This window comes from Tupaia chinensis, unplaced genomic scaffold (genome assembly GCF_000334495.1).
Source record: "Tupaia chinensis unplaced genomic scaffold, TupChi_1.0 Scaffold149383_1, whole genome shotgun sequence".
NCBI classification, from domain to species: Eukaryota; Metazoa; Chordata; class Mammalia; order Scandentia; family Tupaiidae; genus Tupaia; species Tupaia belangeri.
In genome coordinates, this window is record NW_006209227.1 from 1042205 (window position 1) to 1048126 (window position 5922).

The 5922-nt window shown below is 51.0% G+C and overlaps 1 pseudogene; it reads right to left on the bottom strand.

Moving 5' to 3' along the window:
* Nucleotides 1-5164: 5164 nt before the first annotated feature.
* On the bottom strand, nt 5165-5577 carry LOC102483692 (60S ribosomal protein L10-like; annotated as a pseudogene).
* Between the last annotated feature and the right edge of the window lie 345 nt (nt 5578-5922).

Here is a 5922-nt window from a genome sequence, read left to right on the forward strand (position 1 = left end):
AAGAGCAAAATCCCGTCCAAAAAAAGAAAAAAAAAAAAAAGATTGGTATTTTGACGTGCTGCATTGAACGGCCTCAGAACCAAGCGCTCTCTGTCCTCCATCTCTCCATCACCTTTGATCCTCTCTCCCAAAGTGCGGGGAAGGGCTTGACCCTGCTATCCGACTGCCTACTCAAGAACTGGACCCTCCGGAGAGGAAAACAATTGTCTCAGCCCCCCTCCCTGGGGTTTCATTAAGGAAATTCCTATTTTGGCCAGCAGATGGCGTAGTGGTTACATCGTTGGACTCTCACACAGCCAAGGGCTGTTTGAATCCTGGAGCAGGTGCCTTGAAAAATCACACTGGGGGGACCAGCAGTTAGCATAATGGTTATGTGGTTGGACCCCCATGTAGTCAACCGTGGTTCAAGTCCTGGACCCGATGGCTTAAACTCAAGCAGGGCACGTGTGCGTGCGTGCCCAAGATCCCAAGAGGAGAATGGAGGAGAAGGGATTGTGGTGTGGCCATTCCCCCCTGAGGGGTGATTTCTTGCTTTCTGTCTCTGCCTCTCTCTATCTCTTCGGTTAGCACATACACCCTCTAGCAAAAAAAAACAAAACAAAAACAAAAACAAATAAACAAACAAACAAGAAACCTCTCTAAAAAGAAAATAGCAAAACTGTAAAAAAATTACATAAACTATATTTTATATTTTAATTTTATTCTTCCTAGAGTTCGCCAAAGGGGTTCCTGTCTGCAGAACCAGTTCAAACCAAAACTCATTCACAGTGACCAAGAAACCAGAACTCCACCTTCCTAGGTTGCAAAGAGAAGCCAACTGTCTGGTGGACAAGATTCTTGCTCACAACAGCAGAGCTGGAGCCAGCAGGTGGCATAGTGGTTAAGGTGCTGGACTCCCACATGGTCGACCACAGTTCAAGTCCCAGACCTGACAGCTTGAAACTTATGCTAGGTGCATGTTTGTGCGTGCCCCAGAGCCCCAGAAGAGAATGGAGGAGAAGGGATTACAACGTGACCATCCACCCCTGGGGGGTGATTTCCCACTTTCCCTCTCTCTGTCTCTGGAAGCACAAGCACCCTATAGCAAAAATCTCTCTAAAAAACAAAAACACCATGGCAGATCTGGACAGTCTCTCTTCTGGAACACCTCCCTCAGAAAACTACACCGCAGAGCGCGGGTCGCAGGCGGCCTGGGCTTGCTGGTAGATCCCGGGGCCAACATGCTGAGCAGCTCCAGGAATAACGGGCCTGTGAGAAGGCCCGGCACACGCGTACAGACAGCCGCACACAGGCTCGACTCCAGGGTCATCGCAGAACCCGATGTACAAACTCTGGTCAGCTTGGGGCTGCTCCACCCAGGAGCTCTGTTCTCCTGCAGACACGTAGCATCTTTCTGAGGTGTCCCTGGCCAGGGCCTGTCCCATGACAGAGGCGGGGAGCAGGGGAAGCGGGAGCAGTAGGAGGAGAATGGCACTTACCATCGAGAGCCTCAAGGTCAGCTCCAGAAAGCAAGGTGAGTCTCTCAATAGTCAGAGATAATGCTGCTGGAACATGGGCCTGGGGACACCACAGATAGAGTCCTCCACCCAAAGACTGGTCTATACCTGCTCTGCTGCCCCAAATTCTAGCACACTTTTATTTTCGGGTTGAGGTAACCTCATCCTTCGAAGCCCCCTTTGAGATGCAGACCCACAGAGAGAGGGATCGAGAACTAGTTCATTCAGATCCCCTGAAACTGTGTGGCCACGTGGGGTACTCTTCTTTCTCTGGAAAGACATTCTTTTCTAATGAACTGCTTGGAAATGATCACAGAAAAACATAAAAAGAGCACAGAGGGGGGAAAAAAGCTACCTCCATGTGGATAAGGAGCAATCTCCCAAGATAATATTATTATTAATTTTTTTGGAGAGTTTTTTTGCTGTTAGGCATGTGCACTCGCCAGGCAGGCAGAGAGAGACAGAGAGACAGAAAGCGAGAAATCACCCCCGGGGGGACGGCCACACCGCAATCCCTTCTCCTCCATTCTCCTCTCGGGATCTTGGGCATGCACACACGCCCGGTGTGAGTTTAAGCCACCGGGTCCAGGACGCGAACCATGGTCAACTACAAGGGAGTCCAGCGACATAGCCATTACGCTAACTGCTGGTCCCCCAAGATAATATTATTAAATTAAAAAGCAAAGTGCACGGGGCTGCCAAGTGGTGTGGTGGTTAAGGGCAGTGGACTCCCACATGGTTGACTATGGTTCGAGTCTCAGACCTGGCAGCTTGCTTTCTCACTCCTCCCCCTCTCCCCCACGCTCTGTCCTTCATAAAAAAATAAATGCATAAAGTTAAGTAAAATAACTCTAAAATAATAATAATAATCAATAAAATAAAAAGTAAAGTTTAGGGCCAACCCAGCAGCCCAGTGGTTAAGGGAGATGGATCCCACATGGCCAGCTCAGTGCAAACCCTGACCGTAAAGGCTTGAAAAACACGCAGGTATGTGTTAAATGTGCCCTGAGTCCTGACAGAGTGGTGTAATAGGAAAGGGAGTGCGGGACCAGCAGTTGGCGTAATGGCTATGTCGCTGGACTCCCATGTAGTCGACCGTGGTTCAAGTCCTGAACCCAGTGGCTTAAACGCACGCTGGGCACGTGTGCGTGCATGCCCAGGATCCCTAGAGGAGAATGGAGGAGAAGGGGTTGCGGCGTGGCCATCCCCCCTGGGGGTGATTTTCTCGCTTTCTGTCTCTCTCTGTCTTTCTGGTGAGCGCACGCGCCCTACAGTGAAAATCTCTCAAAAAAAAAAAGAAGGAAAGGGACTGCAGTGTGACCACGCCCACCGGGGGTCTTTGCGCTTTCCCTCTCTCTGTCTCTCCCTGGTAAATGTTCTTACTGTCTGATAATTAAAAATAAACACAAGGGACCAGCAGTTAGTGTAATGGCTATGTGGCTGGACTCCCATGTAGTCGACAGTGGTTGAGTCCCAGGCCCGGTGGCTTAAGCTCACGCTGGGCGCGTGTGCGTGCGTGCCCAAGATCCCGAGAGGAGAATGGAGGAGAAGGGATTGCGGTGTGGCCATCCCCCCGGGCGGTGATTTCTTACTTTCTGTCTCTCTGTCTCTGTCTTTTTGGCAAAAGTGCATGCCCTGTAGCAAAAACCTCTCCATGGGAACCAGCAGTTGGCGTAATGGCTATGTCGCTGGACTCCCACGTAGTCGACTGCGGTTCGCGTCCTGGACCCGGTGGCTTAAAACTCACGCCGGGCGCGTGTGCGTGCGTGCCCAAGATCCCGAGAGGAGAATGGAGGAGCAGGGATTGTGGTGTGACCATCCCCCCTGGGGGGTGATTTCTCGCTTTCTGTCTCTCTCTCTCTGTCTGTCTGGCGAGCGCACGCGCCTTATAGTGAAAACCTCTCAAAAAAAAAAAACCCAACACTTCTTCAAAAAAGAAAATAAATACATAAACTAATTAATTAAATTAGATTAATAATACATTAATTAAAACAAACAAACAGGGGCCATCAGGTGGCATGGTGGTCAAAGTGTTGGACTCTCACATGGCCGACCATAGTTCTAGTCCCAGACCTGACGACTTGCTTTCTCACTTTCTCTCTCTCTCTCTCTCTCTCTGGTCAGAACATGTGCCCAACAGCAAAGTTTTAAAAATAATAATGGGGCCAGAAGGTGGTGCAGTGGTTGAGGCGCTGGATTCCAACATGGCCAACCACAGTTCGAGTCCCAGAGCTGGTGGCTTCCTTTCTTAACCAGTGCCCTTTTCCCGTCTCCCAGACCTGAGATCTCCCCACTTCAGGGGAGAACATACCTGAGTCTCTGGAAGCCAGAAGGTACCCTGAGCCCCTTACCCTCTAGAAGCTGTTCGCTACACCTTGGCCTGGTGAGGAACCCATACGCGCCCCCCATGCCTGCTGCCACCTACACCAGGGCTTTGAGCCTGAACCTGAAAATAGGGAGCCCTGAGGCTCTGCTGGGCTGAGGCAATGTGCCAGATGTTGCCTGTGGACTGGGCACAGCGTCGGGCCATCCCTGTATATTTATGTGGGAGAGACAGAGCCAGCAGCCCAGCAGGGTCTTATATCACAGCCGTTCCCAGATCATGGTGCGCGCCTGCCCGATGTACTCAGGGAGGTGCCCAGATGCGACCCAGAACCTTCCCATGTGGGTCAGCCTCACAGAGCACCCCACCCTGCTGCTGCGCCACTGTCCAGCCCCTGCCATGTTTTTTGTTTTGCTTTGTTTTATTTTGTTTGTTCGTTTGTTTTTGGAGAGGTTTTGGTTTTTGTTTTGTTTGTTTTTGCTATAGGGCGCGTACGCTTGCCAGAAAAACAGAGAGAGACATAGAGACAGAAAGCGAGAAATCACTCCCCAGGAAAGGATGGCCACATCGCAATCCCTTCTCCTCCATTCTCCTCTCGGGATCTTGGGCATGCACACAGGCATGCCCCGCATGAGTTTAAGCCACCGGGTCTGGGACTCAAACTGTGGTCAACTACATGGGAGTTCAGCGACATAGCCATTACGCCAACTGCTGGTCCCGGTTTTGGTTTTTTTAGAGAGAGATTTTTTTGCTATAGGGCACTTGAGTACAGAGAGAGACAGAAAGCGAGAAATCACCTGTGGGGGGATGGCCACACCACAGTCCCTTCTCATCTATCCTTCTCTTGGGGTTCGGGGCATGCACACACATGCAGCTTGCGTGAGTTTGAAGCCACTGGGTCCAGGACTTGAATAAGTCAACCATATGGGAGTCCAGCACCTTAATTACTACACCTGCTGGCCCCATGGGGATTTTTAAAATAATTTCTTAAAAGAATGATTTATTTAATTTTATATATCATCATCATTATTTTATTTGATTTAATTTGCTACAGGACATACATGCTCACCAGAGAAAGTGAGAAAGCAAGCCACCAGGTCTGGGACTTAAACCACGGTCAGCCATGTTGGAGTCCAGCGCCTTTACCACCATGGCAGCTGCTGGCCCCAAGGTTTGCCACTTGTCTAGGGGACCACGTGTATTTGAACCACAGCCATCGGGGTGAGGCACTTCTCAGCCACCATATGTTCAAATTCATCAGCATTAAACTCGGTCAAGAACCACTTCTCTGAGATGTGGATCTTCTGCTGGCAAAGGGAACTTGAACTTGGCCCTGCAGAGGGCCTCAGTCACATGCTCCTTGTTCTGCAGCTTGATGCAGATGGAGACAATAACCTGGCCAATGACCCTGGCTACCTGCCCTGGGGCTTCCCAAAGGCACCCCTCATACCTGTCTGGAGCCTTCAGCTCCAGCACAGGACATCTTGCTGGTGCGGATGACGTGGAAAGGTTGGAGCCGCACTCAGATAGGAAGGCCATCTTTGCCACGGCTTCTCACCATGTGCATATCTGCACAGATACGGGCAGCCTCCAGGGCCTCCGACCAGAGCTGCTCATACTCATCTGACACCGTGGCCCCAGAGTGGGAACTCATCCACTTTTGCCTTCTTCCGCCCCAGGTCAAAGATCTGAATCTTGGCATCTGGGACATGGCTTGTTCTTACAGTACCAGTAACACCGGACGGGGCGGCGGCCCATGGCTGACACCAAGATCTTCCGTGGCATGCCAGAGGCAAAGAGTAGCCCCATGGCTTTCTCATAATATGCATTTTCCATCAACTTTTTGAAGAGTTCGTGCATGCATGCATGTGTGAAGAGAGAGAGGTTAAAAATAAATGTTGAGGGGAACCAGCAGTTAGCGTAATGGCTATGTCGCTGGACTCCCACGTAGTCGACCGCGGTTCGTGTCCCGGACCCGGTGGCTTAAAACTCACGCCGGGCGCGTGTGCGTACGTGCCCAAGATCCCGGGAGGAGAATGGAGGAGAAGGGATTGCGGCGTGACCATCCCCCCTGGGGGGTGATTTCTCGCTTTCTGTCTCTAT